Source organism: Hordeum vulgare, chromosome 1H, assembly GCF_904849725.1.
Source record: "Hordeum vulgare subsp. vulgare chromosome 1H, MorexV3_pseudomolecules_assembly, whole genome shotgun sequence".
NCBI lineage: Eukaryota > Viridiplantae > Streptophyta > Magnoliopsida > Poales > Poaceae > Hordeum > Hordeum vulgare.
Genome location: NC_058518.1, coordinates 247,213,373 through 247,235,275, shown reverse-complemented (window position 1 = coordinate 247,235,275; position 21,903 = coordinate 247,213,373).

Sequence of the window (21,903 nt, the reverse complement as noted above, 5' to 3'; positions counted from 1 at the left end):
TGGGGCTTGTTTAAGTCGATATAGAGCTTTACGAAGTTTATAAAAATGATTATGTTTCTTAGGGTTCACAAACCTGGGAGGTTGTTTGACATAAAGTTCCTCCATAATTTCTTCATTTAGAAAATCACTTTTGATATCCATTTGGTAAAGAGTAATATCATGGTGATTGGCATAAGCGAGAACAATATGAATGGATTCAAGTCTAGCAACAGGGACATAGGTCTCACCGTAGTCCATACCTTTGACTTGCGTGTAACCTTGAGCTATGAGACGTGCCTTATTACGTACCACTTTGCCATCTTCATCCTGCTTGTTCCGAAACACCCATTTTGTACCAATGATGTTCTGCTCGTCCTTGGGTTTCTCCATGAGTGTCCACACTTCATTTCTCTCGAAGTTGTGTAGCTCTTCGTGCATGGCATTGACCCAATCCGGGTCTTGAAGTGCTTCTTCTACCTTCATAGGTTCAATGCTAGAGATAAATGAATAATGATCAAAAAAGTTAGCTCAACAAGTTTTAGAGCGAATGATTCTCCTGGTTGTATGTCACCAAAGATTTGATGTGGCGGATGATTTTTTTTCACACACGCTTGAACTCGTGACAGCTTTTGCTTGTTGGACGGTAAAGCTTCGCCATCATCATATTCTTATTCTTGTTGTTGAAGGTGTCATATCCTTGAGGTGGTGGTGAAGAAGGTTGAGGTGGATCATCACGATGTACTTCTTTCTCCTCTTCATCTTGTCATGTACCACTTGTGGATGCCTCCATATCATTTTGTGGTTCGCCTTAACGCGAAGCAGGAGCTTCCATGTGTGTTGATGAAGTACTTTACTTCACCTCCTTGGGATAAATCATGCTGATGGACATGTCTTGAACGTCCTCCGAAGGTTCCTTATCTCCTACATCATTTGCCAGTTGTTCAACTTGTGAACCATTAGATTAATCAAACTTCACATCTACCGTCTCTTCAACTTTTCGAGTGAAGTTGTTGTAGACACGGTAAGTGTGAGAGTTTGATTCGTAACCAAGTAGGGAACCTTCATGAAATTGAGGAGCAAATTTAGAACGACGATGCTTATTAATAATGTAGCACTTTGAGACGAATACCCAAAAGTATCCAATTTGGGGTTTGTACCGGTGAGTAGCTCATATGCCATTTTACCAAGAAGCTTGTGTAGGTAGATTCATTTTGTGGCATGGCAAGTTGTTTCCATGGCTTTTGCCCAAAAGTGTCTTGGCGTCTTGTATTCGTCGTGCATCGTTCTAGCCATCTTTATGAGAGTCCGGTTCTTCCTCTCAACAACTCCATTTTTTGAGGTATGTACGTCACCAAGAACTCATGTGATATACCCTCTTCGTCAAGAAAGGTATCCACATTTGTGTTCTTGAACTTTGATCCGTTGTCACTCTGAACTTTCTTGATCTTTACTTCAAACTGATTTTGGGCTTTCCGAGCAAAGCACTTGAAGAGATTTTGTACCTGCGACTTGTCATCAAGAAAGAATACCCACATAAATTTGGAAAAATCATCAACTATAACTATACCAAAAGAATTTCCACCGAGGCTCTTGTAAGCATTGGAACCAAAAAGATCCATGTTTCCCGGCTTGACAAGCACTACAAAGTCTATCTTTGTCAAAGATAACATCTTTAACACCAAGAATATGATCACCTTTGATAAGCTTGTCTAGATTACGCATACTAACATGTCCTAGCCTTCTATTCCATAACCAACCTTTAGAATATTTTGCAATAAGACATGTACGAGGTTTAGATTTTTAGTGAAATCGACAATGTATAGATCACCTCTACGAAAGCCGACAAAGACCATGTTATTATTATGTTGACGAAACACTTGGCAATCAAATTTTTAAATAGCACATTGAAACTAAAGTACGCTAGCCTAGATACGGAAAGAATATTGTAGCCAAGGGATTCAACAATCATCACATTTTGAATGGAACTATCATGAGATATGGCCACCTTACCAAGACCAAGTACAATATGTTGGAGTTGTATCCAAAAGTCACATACCTTCATGGTCCATGATTTGGTGTGATCTCCTGAAACACGTCTTTATCCCCGGTCATGTGATCGGTGCATCCACTATCAAGAATCCACTCCTTTCCTACAGTCATGTAGTATCTAAGGTTTGTTGTAAGACTTAGGCTACTCATGGTCTTCACATATTAGATGTCAAACTTCTCGTCTTCATCATCGTAGCCATGCTCCACATTGTCATTGTCAAATGGAATATCCTCGTCACAAAAATCAAGAGATTCATTAGAACTTTGACCATAACAATGTTCAAGTTTATGAATGTGAATGGCTTCAACAATGATGTTATTGATAGTACTAACATCTCCTTTAGCATGCATGAGGTCACAAAGCTCAAATAAATGATTATCAAAGTTTGGATCATTTGGCTTCATTTTTTGAAAGATAATAGATTTTTGGAAAATGATATTAAGATTTTTCAAGGAGTAGTCGGGATATCTTTTCTCCAAATCTTTCCACAAAGTATAAGCACACTCAAAGTTCTTCATTTGATTAAGCACATTCCTTGGAAATCCACTAATGATAAGATTAACATTTTAAGATTGCAAAGCATATTAACTTATTCCTCATGATACGGATGGAAGGGATGAATGGGAGGCACGTAGGGGTTCTCAACATACTTGCTCAAATGTAATTCATCGAATATATCAATCATTTCACCTTTCCAATGACTATAGTACTCCCCATTGGGAATAGGCACTCTACAACTAAGATTCCACAAAATAGACATATCCATCTTCCACCAATGGTGATTAAACCAAGGCTATGGAGACCAAAGCTCTCATACCAATTTGTGGGATCACTAGAAGGGATATCTAGAAGGGGGTGAATAGACTACTTGACAAATTAAAACCTAGCCTTTCCCAGTTTTAATTGTTGGCAGATTTTAGCATTTATAGCAAGTCAAACACACCCTACACATGCAAGTCTACGAGTATAGCAGCGGAAAGTAAAGACGTGCACATGCAAAGTAAGGAGTGTAGTTTAGTAAGATCAAAAGCAAAGATTGACAAGGATATTTTTGGCGTGGTTCTGATAGGTGGTGCTATCATCCGTCCATGTTGATGGAGACTTAAACCGATGGAGGGTAACAGTTGCATGAGTCCATGGAGGGCTCCACCCACGAGGGTTCCACGAAGAAGCAACCTTATCTATTCCACCATGGCATACATCCACGAAGGACTAGCCTCACTCAGGTGGATCTTCACAAAGTAGGTGATCTACTTGCCCTTACAAAATTGTTGGTTCAAGTCCACAACACGAAGTAGAAGGCTCCCAAGCAAGACCTAACCAATCTAGGAGACACCTCTCTCCTAAAGGTAATATATGTGGTAGTACGATGAACTCCTTGGTCTTGTGCTTCAAAAGATAGTCTTCTCGACACTCAATCACTATCTCATAGATTTGGCTTGGGTAGAAGATATCTATTGGGTGGAAAGAAGCTTGTGGTGGCTAGAAATCAAGATTCATAAGGTAGGAATGGAATATCTTGATCTCAACACATGAGTACGTGGCTCTCTCTCAACAAAATGGATGGGGCAAGTGTTTGTATGTTCTGAGTGCTTACTCTGCGAATGAGAGGTGGTGGAGGGGTATATATAGGCATCTCCAAATATCCAACTGTTACAACATTATTTCCCCACTCGGTGAAACCGAAGTAAAATCTGGGTTGCACTTACTTGTCGGGACCCCGATCCTAAGCCATAGGAATCCAGCCTGTAACACATCGCATCCCTTTGCGGTCTCACACACGGTTAACTCCACGGCTGCAGCCTTACCTTAGCCGGGACCGTTTGCGTATTTTGACTCACGTATGAATAGTGTCGCTAGCATTCCAATGTCAAAGAAACCGGATCGACATGTCTAGTCATAATCCAAAGTGGCAGTACCGCACAAGGACAGCCATACATGACCCAACAAAGCAGGTGTCGGTCACCAGCGAGGGTAGACGAGTCGTAGCAAGCTACAAGGACTCCATTACATCGCGTGACATTTCCCCAAAGGGGACAGACACAGCAGCTAAGAAGGACACATGCCAGTGAACCAATGTGCCCGGAGCAGTAGCGAATTACCAAGGCTCGTTGGATCACAAAGGGGCATTTCCTTGTAAGGAGTGCTACTAAAGTTCACGACTAGGTAATCGAACCCCATACATATCAATTACGACACACGTACGCATGGCATACCGATATGTATAGATACATCGCTGGCATCACAACATAACCATAAACATACAAGCTTTATTTAAGAGGCTCGGAAGAGCCACATACATAATATTACACATTAAGGGTCTCACGACCCATAATAGCAGTCATTCAGTTACAAGCCAGCGGAAGAGTTTAAACTGTCTGAGTACAGACAGGGCAACTAGAAGGCACATGGCCTGACTATACTACAGACCCAACATAGGGCCAAATCGTAGCTGGGACACCGGCTACTCGTCGTCGTCGATGTCTACGAAGAACCCTCCATTAGGGTCATTAGCAACATCTGCAACATTTATTAAGCAAACATGAGTACGAAGGTACTCAGCAAGACTTTAGGATAACTAACTACTCATGCAACGTATCAAAAGGGTATTGTGGGGTTTCATGCGGAAAGCCAGCATTTGACTCGTGGCTAGACAACTTGCATTTTTAAATAATTTTGACAACTTGATTTCTCGCACACGAGTCCACTAACACCACAACAATACACCATCGTCGAATCATTCCGTCTCCATACGGAAATGCCATCCACGACACTCACGCTTATCTTGACAATTTTATGAGTAGCCATTGAAGTTATCTATGAACAACATATGTCTCCAAGTAGTCCATATCCCCGGACGCGGCTATTCGAATAGATCATAACCCTGCAAGGGTGTACTTCGTCACACACGCTCTCGCCACTTATCGCCATGTGCACGTCATGCACCTCGGCAACCTTCAAACGGAAGCCTAGTGAGGGAGTAGGCCACGACCGTTAACCACACTAGTACCTAGTCTAGGATTATCGCCTACCTGAGAGTAACCCACACGGAAGTCCGGCCGAGATTTCCGCTACAGCCTCAAACGATGTGCGCAGGGTTCCCAAGCCCACCATCCGGGTGCCACTTGGTACACCGTGCCACTGCCTACCGCATCATACCCACCTCTCAGGTCAGCACTATGCACGGCCTCCAGCATGACTATAAACACCAGAAACTACTTGCAACTCCTGGACCGAGTACTAAGCGATTAATAGGCCGAGCGGGGTCATATTTCAGGGCCCAGCATGTGGTAGTATCTAGTCTTGGATTAATGAAACAACCCGCCATGTACTCCTAAACAGCCTTTCACCGGTACCTTTACCAAATCAGGTTCAACACACAACCTTTGCTTACCGAACACATTCTCACAATTCTATTCATCTCCCAGATGACAGACCATACACCACTCTAAGCATATAATGCATAGCAGGATAAGGCACAACATAGCTCAAGCAACTACCAGGTATGCTAGGTTGCATTGTTCGGCTATTTACTATGACAAGGTTAGGTCATGCAAAGGAAGTGGGTTCAACTAACGTGGCAAAAGCATTTGAAGCATTTGATCCTAATGCAATAAATAAGTGCAGGAGCAAGAACATGGAAATTATCGGGATGATCAAAAGGGTTGCTTGCCTTGTTGCTCAAAGGAGGGACAATATCCGTCAGACGGATATTCGGTGGAATCCGGGGGTGCGGAGCCTACCGAGATGAAGGACAACAATCAATAACAATCATATGCAAACAAGATGATGCATGAGCATGCCATGAGAATGCAAGGTGGTATACTAATAAGGTCAACATGTATTAGGTTTGAAGTTGATTTGAATCACATTCAAATATCAATTCAAACGAGGTGTTCTCGGATACCGATTGAATTGATTCGACCTGATGTTCAGATCAACTTGATGTTAGCATGCATGAGATGTCATGTTATGGTACTTGTTTGTTATTAGAACAACGTTTGATCATGTCAAACATAATGAAATTTGAATATTTTCCAAATTCCATTTATAAAGTATTTATAAGAATTGACTTAATCATTAATCTACATGTTTGGGTTCTGTAACTTTTTCAAACATGATTGAAAATAGCATATTCAGATTCCTTGAATTTTTCTGATACTTTTTCATATATGAATTATTTTCATTGGAGTTACAGATTAATTTCTATGAATTTTTGAAGTTTTAAACATTTCTGGAATTAGTTTTATACTGGAAAATCCTTTTACTGCATCAGCATGACATCAGCAGGTCCATCTGGCTGTTGAAAGTCAAACCTGACCAGTGGGACCCACTCGTCAGTGTCTTTGGCAATTTTTAGATTAGGATTAATCTTATTTAGTTAATTAAACCCACTGGACCCACATGTCAGTGACTTAGCAGATTAACTAAATTTATTTTCTTTAATCTTAAACTCCCAGAGGCTGGCCCCACACCTCAGTGGCTCAGGCCAGCTAAGATCCACCGGTGGCAAGGTCGTCCTCACCGGCGGGGAGCCTCCGGCGACCACCAGAACGGCGGAGGGGCTCGGAAACGGCGCACAGAGGGCCAAACGCTGCGCGGAGAGCACCAGAAGAACGGCACATCTCCCGCAGTTCCATTTCTGCACTTAGGCGGGGCTGAGCTGGCCGGAGATGACGTCGGCGACGAGCTTGGCGGCGGCCAAGGTTCGGGCATCATCGGGGTCTTTGATTCCGAGGGAACTACGCACGGGACTTAGCTTCTATGGCATCTACGCGACGGCCTGAAGCTGCTGGTGCCCTCGGAAGGACGAGCTGATCACCGGAGGGCTACCGGCGACGAGCTGCAGTGGCGGATCTTGTCGGGCTCCGGTGGAACTAGGGCTAGAGGAGGGGATCGACGGGGAGATCTTAGGGGAAATGACCGCATGCGCACGGGGAGTGCAGTGGTGGCGCTAGTTTGCTCGGGGACGGCCTGGAGAGGGAGAACGTCGGCGGCGATCTTCGGTGACCCGAGGAAGAAGACGACCGCTGCTCGTCGTTTCACTGCATCTCGGCGTCGGGCTCGTGGCTAGGGAGCTTCAGGGGGATGCGGTGGAGCTAATGCGTGGCTCAGAAGGGAGAAGGGGCGACTAGATCGACGGCGAGCTCGAGCTCTGCTCGGGCTCCAATGGCGGCAGAAGGAGGGAGGAGAGATCCGAGAGGAGGGGGGAACTGGTGCTGGGAATGGATAGCCACAGGCTCGGGGAGCTTATCCCCGGCCTTGCCAGCGCGAGGCGGCGGCCAGGCAGGCGCACAGGTGCGTGGCCGCGCCGGAGTACGCGGCGGCCACCTCCTGCTCCTACTGGCGAGGTGGGAGACGACTGGAGGAGATGGGCTGGGCCGGCTAGGCGACAGGTAAGGGTTTTCATTTTCTTTATGTTTTTTGTTTCTGTTCTGCTATTTCTCTGATTTTCTAATTATTTCAACTCCCAAATAAATTGTAAAAACTATGTTGAGCACCCTAGAATATTTGTTGGAATAATTCCAACCATTCCTAAAGTTTTCAACATTTTTGAAAGTTTAAAGTTTCTGTTTTCAAATTTAAAACTTGAAACCAATAGCTTTTTGTATTTATTTAAAATGCTTAAATTGTCAAGAAAAATATTTACTTCATTGCTCATTTACTTTCATGATTTATCAGAAAGTTTGAACTTTTCTTGAGGCCATTTTGGATTCATTGATTTTAACTAGTTTGAGATTTCCTTTATTTAAAGAAATGGCTAGGGTTTGAGTTTTTCCTTCACCTCTTTCTTTGTTCTTGTTGAAAGTTTCTTAGATGCAATGCAAAGAAGACATGAGCACAAGCTAACTTGCTTAAGGTGTCAGGGATGTGACAACTCACCCCCACTCAAAAGAATCTCGTCCCGAGATTTAGAAGTCGTCGGGAATAACGCAGGATACTCAAGTCGGAGACGATCCTCTCTTTCCCAAGTTGCCTCCTTTTCAGAATGATTTGACCATTGAACTTTAAGAAACTTGAGGTTTCGACGTCGAGTGGTACGCTCAGCTTGATCAAGAATACGCACGGGGTATTCTCGGTATGAAAGGTTATCTTGGAGATCAAGCGTTTCGTGGTCCACTTCACGGATAGGATCCGAAAAGCAACGCCTGAGTTGCGAGACGTGGAAGACATCATGAACCTTGGAAAGATGCGGAGGAAGTTCCAACTGGTAGGCAACTTCTCCTCGTTTGGCAAGAATGCGAAAAGGACCAATGTAACGAGGAGCCAACTTGCCCTTGATACCGAATCGATGGGTACCCTTCAAAGGTGTAACCCGAAGGTAAGCCTTCTCGTCAACTTCAAAGGTCACAGCCTTATGATTACGATCATATTGGCTCTTTTGACGAGACTGGGCTGTTTTCAAATTTTCACGAATAATGCGAACCTGCTCTTCTGCATCCTGGATCATGTTCGGGCCAAAGAGTTGCCTCTCTCCGGTTTCTGACCCATTAAGAGGTGTTCGACATCTTCGTCCATAGAGAACTTCAAAAGGGGCTTTGCCCAAGCTTGATTGATAACTATTGTTATAAGCGAATTCAGCAAATGGAAGACACTTCTCCCAATTCATACCGAACGATATAACACAAGCTCGGAGCATATCTTCTAGGATTTGATTCACTCTTTCTACTTGACCACTTGATTGAGGATGGAAAGCAGTGCTAAAAGATAAGTGAGTCCCCATGGCATTTGGAAGCTTTCCCAGAAGCGAGAAGTAAACATACTTCCACGGTCCGAGTTAATCTCCAGGGGAACACCATGAAGAGACACTATTCGAGAGATATATAACTCTGCTAGCTCGCTAGCTGTTATACTCTCACGAACAGGAAGAAAATGACCCACTTTGGAAAGACGGTCAATGACCACAAAGATAGCATTATTTCCTTTCTTGGTCTTGGGAAATCCGGTAATGAAATCCATGCTAACTTTATCCCATTTCCATTCAGGAATAGCTAGAGGTTGAAGGGTGCCAGCAGGCCTTTGATGTTCTGCCTTAACTCGACGACAAACGTCGCAGTTAGCAACGAACTCAGCAATTTCTCTCTTCATCCTAGTCCACCAGAACCTCTGGAGTAGGTCCTGATACATCTTAGTACTACCGGGATGAATGGTGAGAGGAGAATCATGAGCCTCCTTAAGGATTAACTGCCTTAGATGTGGGTTCTTAGGAACCACTAGACGATTCTGGAAGAACACAACACCTTGATCGTTCATGGAAAATTCTTTAGCGTTTCCGCTAAAAATATTCTCCTTGATCCATGATATACCCTTGTCACGCTTTTGGCCAGCTATAATTTGATCCTTAAGAGTAGGCTTCGCCACCAGGGTAGAAAGGAATCCTTGAGGAACAATATGAAGATTCAACTTCCGAAAGTCCTAATGGAGATGTGGTTGACCTTGTTGTAGCATGAAATTGTTACAATAAGATTTACGACTTAGTGCATCGGCCATAACATTGGCCTTCCCCGGGGTGTAAGTTATACCTAAGTCGTAATCCGAGATCAACTCAACCCACCGTCTTTGCTTGAGATTCAAATCCGGTTGGGTGAAGATATATTTCAGACTTTGGTGATCAGTGAATATTTCGCAACGATTGCCCAGAAGGTAATGTCGCCAGGTTTTTAGTGCATGGACCACAGCTGCAAGCTCAAGGTCATGTGTGGGATAATTATCCTCATGTGGACGCAACTGCCGAGATGCGTATGCGATCACATGACGATCTTGCATGAGAATGCAACCTAATCCTTGTCGCGAGGCATCGCAATAGATAACAAAGTCCTTAGAAAAATCTGGTGGTAGCAACACAGGTGCGGAAGTCAGACGTCTTTTCAGTTCCTGAAAACTATGCTCGCACTGTGGTGTCCACTCGAACTTTTTATCTTTCTTGAGGAGTTCAATTAGAGGCTTTGCAACCTTGGAGAAATTCTAGACGAAGCGGCGACAATAGCTCGCTAGACCAAGAAAACTCCTAACTTGCTTAACCAATTCAGGTTGAGTCCAATCAAGGACAGCTTGAACTCTCTCGGGATTGACAGCAATACCCTTACCACAGATTACGTGTCCTAGATAGGTCACTTCTGGTAACCAGAATTCACATTTTGAAAACTTGGCATAAAGGCGATGCTCTCGAAGTTTCATCAATACCAGCCTTAGATGCTCGGCATGTTCTTGTTCGTTCTTCGACTAGATGAGAATATCATCGAGGTATACCACGACGAATTTATCCAAATACTCCACGAAGATTGAATTCATCAGACGAGAGAAGGTGGCTGGGGCATTGGTTAAACCGAAGGACATGACGGTGTACTCGTATTGGCCATAACGAGTAACAAAAGCCGTTTTTGGAATGTCCCCGTTCTTGATCTTGATTTGATGGTATCCCAACCTCAAATCCATTTTGGAGAAGACTGAGGATCCAGTGAGCTGATCGTACAGATCGTTGATCCTGGGGAGCAGATACTTGTTCTTTATGGTGACCAGATTAGCTGGTCGGTAATCCACAACCATCCGATCCGTTTCGTCTTTCTTCTTGACGAAGAGGACGAGACAAGCCCAAGGAGAAGAGCAAGGACGAATGAAACCTTTGTTCAAGGCCTCATCTAATTGCTTCTTAAGTTCGGCTAGCTCCAGGGGTGCCATATTATATGGTCTTCTAGCTATTGGGACAGTTCCCGGAACAAGATCTATCACGAACTCTACATCTCTGTCAGGTGGAATTCCTGGCAGTTCCTCTGGAAAGACATCCGAAAAGTCACGGACCACCGGAATGTCTTCAAGTTCCGGAAGAGGGGTGGCATTTAAGGAATAGAGTTGGCATTTGGCAGCTCGAGTAGAGACATTTACTATCTCACCTGAGGGATGGGTAAGCTGGACATTTCTAGAATGAGTATCAATCTTGGCATAGTGAGCTGACATCCAGTCCATGCCCAAGATGATATTAATATCCGAAGATTTCAAGGCTATCAATGAGGCTAGAAAAACTAGCCTATCTACTAGAATTTCATTGTCATAGGTTATCCTAGAGGTTTTCCATTTACTACAAGGAGTTTGGACAACCAATGGGATTAGCATATCACAAAAAGGCATGTTATGCAACTGTGCATGACTTTCTGAAATGAAGGAATGAGAAGACCCAGTGTCAAAGAGAACGGAGGCTGGGTGATGATTAACAAGAAGTGTACCCAGCATGACGTCGGGATCCTCTGCAGCTTCTTCTGCTGACACATAGTTCACACGGCCACGTGTAGGAGTTGGCTTCACATAGTAAGCTTTGCCCGACTTGGCTTGCCCGACGGACTTTCCGGGTTGCTTGGCACCCACATTTTGAGGACACTCACAGGAATAGTGCCCTGGTTCTCCACACTTGTAGCATATCACTTGGTTGGCACGTGGTGCAGCATTGCTAGCTGGACCACCATAAGCTTTTGCTGGAGGGTTGGCCTGATTCGTCTGAGGCGCCATGTAGGATGGCCTCGGAGTGTATCTTGGCGGCACAGAACTGTTTGGAACCCACAGCCTGCGTTTGGGAAACGCGGAACCAGAAGACGAGCCAAAGTCACGGGAGTGCTTCCTTGTGGCTTCAAAGTCAGTATGACCAGTCTCGGCACAGATCGCCTTGTTGATCAGGGCTTGGAAGCTTGCATACTCGTGGAGGCGCAGATCACGACGGAGCTCAGGGCTCAGACCCTTACAGAACCTTGCTTGCTTCTTGGCGTCAGTAGACACCTCCTCTATTGCATAGCGGGCGAGGTTACCGAACTCGCGGCTATAGGCATCCACAGTCAACTTGCCCTGAGTGAAGGCACAGAACTCCTCTCTCTTTCTGTCCATCAGGCCCTCTGGAATATGGTGCAGACGAAAGGCTGCACTGAAGTCTGCCCATGTGGCTGCTGGTTCAGCGGGACGCATTGCTTCAAAATTCTCCCACCACAGATTGGCGGGTCCCTCCAGGAAATCCGCCGCAAAGGTCACCTTGTCGGCCTCAGACATATTCGCAGAGTGAATCTTGCGTGAGATGTTGCACAGCCAGTCATCAGCGTCGAGGGGATCGACGGAATGATGAAACTTTGAAGGATTCAGCTTCACAAAGTCGTTGAGGGACACTGCAGCATTCCTAGGCTGACGAGCCGTATTCTGCTCAATACGCTCTAACAGTCGGTTGGTCTCCCTTTTATTTCTCTCTGCCTCAAGAATCACTTCCGCCAGAGAGGGCGGGTGAGGCAGGTCTTCCTGCGACGCTTGACTACCCTCGCCTTGCTCATGACCAGGGGCACGGTTCAACCTGGTGAACACCATCCTAACAAACAAACTCACAGCTTAGACCAATATCATATCAATACTAGCTATGGATTAAGAATGTACTGAACACACGGAATGCGGAAATGAATATCCGAACAGCATGGTAACAAGCAACTGCTATATATACACCATGGTTCATACACACCCTTACATAGTTCAATACAACCTTAACCGAAGGGCAAACTACTGAAATTATGAAACTACTCATGAGAGGCTTACAAGCTTCCTATACATTATTTATCTAGGCCTCCGGAATTCAATTCACATTACAGGCATACTTCACAAGTCACGCAGGACTGTGAACGTACGGCTACTACCATACTATCCTTCCGCTCACAGCTCAGGCATCCGCATAGAACATCTCATAGAGATTACCTCCATGACCTGGAAGCTCCACCTGCGGATCAGGAAACACTCTAGCCTGAGATCCCTGGGATCCATAAGGACACGGATGTGGCCTTGGTCCCCTGACTGGTGGTAAGAGGGGTCCCCGAAGAGGTGTGACTCCTCCTATAGCTGGCCAGTCAACGTGGGCCGGAAGATGGGTCCTAATAGGGTTCAGCATCTCCATATCTCCGTACCCTGTCTGGACTACCGGTGCCAGCTGCGTCAAAGCCATCCACAGACGGGCACGGGTAGCATAAAGCTCCATGCGGAGAGCACGAGCATCCCTGTCTGTGGTCTCTAGCATCTCAACAGTGGACTGCAGTAGTGGATCCTCCATAGAAGAATCAAAATAGACTCCATTGAGGTATCCCTCTTCACCAGGCTGAGAGGCCGGAACATAGCAGAACTCTGAATTCTGCAGCAGTGCATGTCTCGCTCTCATAATGGTCAGCATTGAATAGGCAGCATCCTGTACTGCCATGTCAACGGTGATCCCCAACCCATAGGACCAATGGATTGCCCTCTCAGCTCCAGGGTAGTCTGGAAATACCCTAACAGTGCAGATGTACTGGCTCTGGTTGAAGTCTCGGTACTGTTCCTCCACTGTGTACTCGGGGTACCAGCGGTAACCGCACATCGACATCACCCTGACCAGCATGGCCGTATGACCCGGCACATCAATGCACCTGGTCAGACGTACCACCTGACGAGAAGGACAGCCAGGCATCTGTAAATAGAGAGTAACGCAAAAGCATTAGAGCTCCGAATGCAAAATTGGGCAGCATAACGGCTGTAAATGCTCAAAAACAAATTTTGAGACAACCCAAAATGGAATAGCGTAACCACTCAACCATCAAGTTCAATTCTATGGTCATCAAACTTCTTCCTTTTTCCTAGGAATGAAAGAAACCCAATATCTCTTGACCCGTAGTCCTATAATCTACCGATCAAAAACACGAGCCTAGAAGAAGATGAGTAACCTAGTCCTTAATTCCCGCAGAAAAGACGAGGATGACCAGAATAGAATAACTTGAGAAGAGAACAAGAGTCTTACATTCCCTTCCACAAACAATTCCCTTATATATAACTAGAGCAATTCTAGACTCAACTTCGACCAGTTTGGCTTAGTAATCCTACAGTCAGTCAGGCTCTGATACCAATGTTGTCGGGACCCCGATCCTAAGCCATAGGAATCCAGCCTGTAACACATCGCATCCCTTTGCGGTCTCACGCACGGTTAACTCCACGGTTGCAGCCTTACCTTAGCCGGGACCGTTTGAGTCTTTTGACTCACGTATGCAATAGTGTCGCTAGCATTCCAATGTCAAAGAACCCGGATCGACATGTCTAGTCATAAACCAAAGTGGCAGTACCGCACAAGGACAGGCATACATGACCCAACAAAGCAGGTGTCGGTCACCAGCGAGTGTAGACGAGTCGTAGCAAGCTACAAGGACTCCATTACATCGCATGATATTTCCCCAAAGGGGACAGACACAACAGCTAAGAAGGACACATGCCGGTCAACCAATGTGTCCGGAGCAGTAGCGAACTACCAAGGCTCGTTGGATCACAAAGGGGCATTTCCTTGTAAGGAGTGCTACTAAAGTTCACGACTAGGTTATCGAACCCCATACATATCAAGTACGACACACGTACGCATGGCATACCGATATGTATAGATACATCGATGGCATCACAACATAACCATAAACATACAAGCTCTATTTAAGAGGCTCAGAAGAGCCACATACATAATATTACACATTAAGGGTCTCACGACCCATAATAGCAGTCATTCAGTTACAAGCCAGCGTAAGAGTTTAAACTGTCTGAGTACAGACAGGGCAACTAGAAGGCACATGGCCTGACTATACTACAGACCCAACATAGGGCCAGATCGTAGCTGGGACACCAGCTACTCGTTGTCGTCGATGTCTACGAAGAACCCTCCATTAGGGTCATTAGCAACATCTGCAACATTTATTAAGCAAACATGAGTACGAAGGTACTCAGCAAGACTTTAGGATAACTAACTACTCATGCAAGGTATCAAAAGGGTATTGTGGGGTTTCATGCGGAAAGCCAGCATTTGACTCGTGGCTAGACAACTTGCATTTTTAAATAATTTTGACAACTTGATTTCTCGCACACGAGTCCACTAACACCACAACAATACACCATCGTGGAATCATTCCGTCTCCATACGGAAATGCCGTCCACGACACTCACGCTTATCTTGACAATTTTATGAGTAGCCATTGAAGTTATCTATGAACAACATATGTCTCCAAGTAGTCCATATCCGCGGACGCGGCTATTCGAATAGATCATAACCCTGCAGAGGTGTACTTCGTCACACACGCTCTCGCCACTTATCGCCATGTTCACGTCATGCACCTCGGCAACCTTCAAACGGAAGCCTAGAGAGGGAGTCAGCCACGACCGTTAACCACACTAGTACCTAGTCCAGGTTTATCACCTATCTGAGAGTAACCCGTACGGAAGTCCGGCCAAGGTTTCCGCCACGGCCTCAAACGATGTGCGCAGGGTTCCCAAGCCCACCATCCGGGTGCCACTTGGTACACCGTGCCACTGCCTACCGCATCATAGCCCACCTCTCAGGTCAGCACTATGCACGGCCTCCAGCATGACTATAAACACCAGAAACTACTTGCAACTCCTGGACCGAGTACTAAGCGATTAATAGGCCGAGCGGGGTCATATTTCAGGGCCCAGCATGTGGTAGTATCTAGTCTTGGATTACATACACGGAACTCAGTTCCTAAGGACGGTTCGAATGAAACAACCCGCCATGTACTCCTACACAGCCTTTCACCGGTACCTTTACCAAATCAGGTTCAACACACAACCTTTGCTTACCGAACACATTCTCACAATTCTGTTCATCTCCCAGATGACAGACCATACACCACTCTAAGCATAGCATGCATAGCAGGATAAGGCACAACATAGCTCAAGCAACTACCAGGTATGCTAGGTTGCAAGGTTCGGCTATTTAATGTGACAAGGTTAGGTCATGCAAAGGAAGTAGGTTCAACTAACGTGGCAAAAGCATTTGAAGCATTTGATCCTAATGCAATAAATAAGTGCAGGAGCCAGAACATGGAAATTATCGGGATGATCAAAAGGGTTGCTTGCCTTGTTGCTCAGAGGAGGGACAATATCCGTCAGACGGATATTCGGTGGAATCCGGGGGTGCGGAGCCTACCGAGATGAAGGACAACAATCAATAACAATCATATGCAAACAAGATGATGCATGAGCATGGCATGAGAATGCAAGGTGGTATACTAATAAGGTCAACATGTATTAGGTTTGAAGTTGATTTGAATCACATTCAAATATCAATTCAAACGAGGTGTTCTCGGATACCGATTTAATTGATTCGACCAGATGTTCAGATCAACTTGATGTTAGCATGCATGAGATGTCATGTTATGGTACTGGTTTGTTATTAGAACAATGTTTGATCATGTCAAACATAATGAAATTTGAATATTTTCCAAATTCCATTTATAAAGTATTTATAAGAATTGACTTAATCATTAATCTACATGTTTGGGTTCTGTAACTTATTCAAATATGATTGAAAACAGCATATTCAGATTCCTTGAATTTTACTGATACTTTTTCATATATAAATTATTTTCATTGGAGTTACAGATTAATTTCTATGAATTTTTGAAGTTTTAAACATTTCTGGAATTATTTTTATACTCGAAAATCCTTTTACTGCATCAGCATGACATCAGCAGGTCCATCTCGTCGTTGAAAGTCAAACCTGACCAGTGGGACCCACTAGTCAGTGTCTGTGGCAATTTTTAGATTAGGATTAATCTTATTTAGTTAATTAAACCCACTGGACCCACATGTCAGTGACTTAGCAGATTAATTAAATTTATTTTCTTTAATCTTAAACTCCAAGAGGCTGGCCCCACACCTCAGTGGCTCAGGCCAGCTGAGATCCACCGGCGGCGAGGTCGTCCTCGCTGGCGGGGAGCCTCCGGCGACCACCAGAACGGCGGAGGGGCTCGGAAACGGCGCACAGAGGGCCAAACGCTGCGCGGAGAGCACCAGAAGAACGGCACATCTCCCGCAGTTCCATTTCTGCACTTAGCCGGGGCTGAGCTGGCCGGAGATGACGCCGGCAACGAGCTTGGCGGCGGCCAAGGTTCGGGCGTCATCGGGGTCTTTGATTCCGAGGGAACTACGCACGGGACTTAGCTCCTATGGCATCTACGCGACGACCTAAAGCTGCTAGTGCCCTCGGAAGGACGAGCTGATCACCGGAGGGCTACCGGCGACGAGCTGCAGCGGCGGATCTTGTCGGGCTCCGGTGGAACTAGGGCTAGAGGAGGGGATCGACGGGTAGATCTTAGGGGAAATGACCGCATGCTCACGGGGAGTGCAGTGGTGGCGCTAGTTTGCTCGGGGACGGCCTGGAGAGGGAGAACGTCGGCGGCGATCTTCGATGACCCGAGGAAGAAGACGACAGCTGCTCGTCGTTTCACTGGATCTTGCCGTCGGTCTCGTGGCTAGGGAGCTTCAGGGGGATGTGGCGGAGCTAATGCGTGGCTTAGAAGGGAGAAGGGGTGGCTAGATCGACGGCTTGCTCGAGCTCTGCTCGGGCTCCAATGGCGGCAGAAGGAGGGAGGAGAGATCCGAGAGGAGTGGGGGACTGGCGCTGGGAATGGATAGCCACGGGCTCGGGGAGCTTATCCCCGTCCTTGCCAGCGCGAGGCGGCGGCCAGGCAGGCGCACAAGTGCGTGGCCGCGCCGGAGTACGCGGCGGCCACCTCCTGCTCCTACTGGCGAGGTGGGAGGCGACTGGAGGAGATGGGCTGGGCCGGCTAGGCGACAGGTAAGGGTTTTCATTTTCTTTCTTTTTTTTGTTTCTGTTCTGCTATTTCTCTGATTTTCTAATTATTTCAACTCCCAAATAAATTGTAAAAACTATGTTGAGCACCCTAGAATATTTGTTGGAATAATTCCAACCATTCCTAAAGTTTTCAACATTTTTGAAAGTTTAAAGTTTCTGTTTTCAAATTTAAAACTTGAAACCGGTAGCTTTTTGCATTTATTTAAAATGCTTAAATTGTCAAGAAAAAGGTTTACTTCATTGCTCATTTACTTTCATAATTTATCAGAAAGTTTGAACTTTTCTTGAGGCCATTTTGGATTCATTGATTTTAACTAGTTTGAGATTTCCTTTATTTAAAGAAATGGCTAGGGTTTGAGTTTTTCCTTCACCTCTTTCTTTGTTCTTGTTGATAGTTTCTTAGATGCAATGCAAAGAAGACATGAGCACAAGCTAACTTGCTTAAGGTGTCAGGGATGTGATATTACTAGTGCAAAATATGGCAACTTTTGTCGTTTAGGTGAGACCGATATATGAATCTCGGTGGGTCGGATTTTGGCTCACTCGACAGTTACTAGACTCAGTGGCACCGATTCCTAAAACTCAGAAATTTCGATTCTTAGAAATAGGTAGATAGAGAATTGGTCATTAATTCTTGGTCAGATCGAAACAAGACTTGGTGTCACTGAGAAGCTAGGGTTTGGCATCCGATTTCTCTGAGGTAAAACTAAGTAGGGCCGAATGGATAAAGTTTGTGGCACCGAATTTTGGATATTTAGGATTTTTGATAGAATATTTTTGGGAGAATTCATAAGTATTTTTGGGAGCTCACCTATAAGCACTTGAGCAACCAGATCATCATAGTCACCTCATCCCCTTTTAATAGTATTGGCTATCCTATGGACTCAAATGTGTCACAAAATATAAAATGTAGAGTCTTGAAGCTTGAATCTTTGCCAATCCTATTCTTTTCCTTCCTTGGGTATTCTCCTCACAATCCTTAGACTATGCTATATCTGGACTATATCTGAAATATAATAGGTAAAAGTATTAGTCCAAGAGATAATGTATGTTGTCATGAATTATCAAAACCACCAAGGGAGCATATGTGCTTTCATTAAGCTAATGTAGTAATCATGTTTTGTGTCTTCTATTTTAATAATGTGCCAAGTAAAGCCTTTCCTATAGTGTGGATACTTGTTGATTTGATTTTGTATAAAAACAAAAACGTTTGCGTCGAGTATATGAATTATGTGATTTTACTGGAGTGTCACAAAATTCTAAAAAAATCATAGTTTTTCTATCAAACCCTATGTTCGTACCACTTTGCTATGGTTATGAGCATATATAATCTTTGGACCAAATAAAAAATGTGTGCATGAGTATGATTGAATTGATTGTCATTTGCTTGATTGCTTGATTATGGTAAATTCAAAAAAATCCTCTTGCTCTCCAAGAACTCACCTCCTTGATCCAAACCTTTTCCGAGTGATCATGCCATGTGTATAGGACGTAAAACTATTTTTATAAATATTATTTTGGCCAAAAAGAATATCATCAATTTAGGTTTTCAAAACACCTCAATTGAGGTTCGTACCGTAGGTCCTCAAATTAAGGTAAATGTTTTTCCCCAAAGACTTCAATTGGAACCTACCATATATAAGACTTCCCAAAATCACAAAATTTTATTTTAAAATATTATTTTGATATTTTATTTAAAGGCTTTTTCTTTAGGCCACAAATGGTCTTTTATAAGGGAAAATTATTTTAATGCTTCCAAAATATTAGAGAAAATTTAGGGAAACTCGGTTCACATATATTTTCCATATATATGAGTTTCAACACATATACATGTTCAAAATATTGAATAAACCCCTCCAAAACACTTTGTGGAAATTTTTAGTATATGAAATATGTCTATAAAAAATATTGCCCAATAAATCTAGGAAAATTCCAACATGTCACATATTCCATATGTGATGATCTTGCCAAGTTTAATCTCAGTCACAATAATTTTGGTTCACCAAAATGCCACTAAACCCCCTCTCTAGATCCAAATTTGAACAACTTTGCATTGTCAAGTTTATCCATTTGTTATCAAACTTTGTGGGCATGCTCTAATCCCTAGATTATGCCACCACATCAGGTGGTGCATCAAGGAGAGTAAATCAACATGACTAGATCTAAAGAAACCTATTTCTGTTGATTTCTAGGGTTTATAAAGTTTGCATTGGCAACTTTCTTGAAATGATCTCAAATTGGGTGAGCAACCTCATTTGTACCTACCATTTTATCTTGTTAAATATCATAGCAAGTGGAAAAAAATTATCTAGACCAACCAGCATCAAACACCTTCCCCTATATTTTGTAACTACATTATTGGAGTGCCACGGGAGTTCTCTTTATGCTACAATTTTTACCACATGTCTACCAAGACCCCCTACACCTCTAGCAACAGTGCCCTGGACATTGCTCCATTATTGGAGGGGTAACACCCCCAAGTTCACCCCATGGACAACAATTGCCTCTCTCTCAGTTTTTCTCTCTCATCTCCTCTCTCCCACCCTTGCTTACCTCCTACGCCACCCAGGGCATCCCCGGAATCACCGAGACACAAAAGGACACACGCGGGCGCGTCAAAGCGCGCCAAAACACGCCCATGTCGACAAAAAATCTGCTCTAGAGCAAGCAGTCATGCACCAGACAATTCACCTCGTACCCTATCGTAACATCCCAAACTTTGGAATTTTATATTAATAATTGAATGATTGATTGTTAGAATGATTGTTTGAAATTGAGTGAAATTTGAAACTTTTGAATCAGAAGGAATAACATGAGTTTCCCCTTTTATTTCTGAATCGAGTTTCATCCAATCCAAACCACGGAGAGAAGATGACATGACTTCTTCAAAATAAAGGATTCGGGAAAACTGGATTTTGAAAATAATCTTTTTTGGAATCTATTGTCATAGTTGGTCCTATTTAAAAGTTTGAAGGAATTCAAAGTTCCTTTTCCCCAAATTCAAAATCTTGAGAGGTGCAATATGACACTCCAAACCAGGGGCATTCAAATTTTATTTGCACTTATATAAAAAACAATTGAGAAGATTATTTTGAAAATATTTCATATTAGGTTTCAAACAACAATTTATGAAGTGGTTTTAAAATTTATTTTTCTCTAAAAATAAAATACATGGAAAATAGGGTAAAATGATTCCCTTCAATATAAAGTGGAGAGAAATGAATTTGAAACCATTTTGGTATTTTCAAAATGATTTCTTTGCATTTTATTTAAAACAGTAGCACTCTTTGGATTATAAGAATTTATGAGATTTTTGTTTGGCCTTGAGAATATGTTCATCTTGTAGGAAATCTTTTTCTTCAAATTTTGATATATAATACTCCTATATTGAGAGTATATTTTATTTCCCTTTCTTTGTTTTTCTTTCCTGTTTTTAAATAAAAGGAAAACTTCTGTTAATTAGAAACGTAACTCTGCACCACTTGGAATAGTACTAGCCCACTAAGGCAAGTCCGGCCTGAATCATTGCCTTGCCAGATCCAAAACGATTTTGGAAAGGCCATTGCTCCACCCCGCGCCTCTCCCTCTCCCGCTGACGCGCTGGCCCCACCGCCCGACCAATTGCCCACGTCGATCGTCATCTTCCTTTCCTCCTTCCACCTTCCTTCGCAGGCCATCGCCTCGGATCCGACCGGATCTCCTCGATCCCCTTCCCTGTGAGCACCCCGAGGCCACCTATAAATACCCCAACTCCCCCGGCACTCTGTTCCACCCCAAACCCTCAAGATCCCCTTGCCAGAAAGCTGCATCGCCACCTCGTCGGAGCTCTGCCTCCAACCGGAGCTCTTTGAGCTCGTGACACTTCACACCATCACCCACGAGTGGAGAAGAAGTACATATCTCCCAGGATTATCCGAAGGAAAATCTGGAAGAATTCCAGACAGTGGAGTTTGAGTATGATCGTGAGAAAATAGAATCTATAACCTATGCACTGGAGTCCAAGAAGAAGAAGAGAAAGTGTATGAGGAAGAGACAAGTCCCTGCACAGAAGGACCTAAGTTATATCACATGTTTCAAGTGTAAGGAACTAGGTCAGTATGTCGATATGTGCCTAGGGAAGGAACCAAGAACCCAAGGAGACAACACCATCATCAAGAAGCCCCAAAACTTATCGGAAGTCATTTGCTTTCATTGCAAGGAAGCACGACATTATGCTAATAAATGTCTAGAGAAGAAGAAAGCTCAA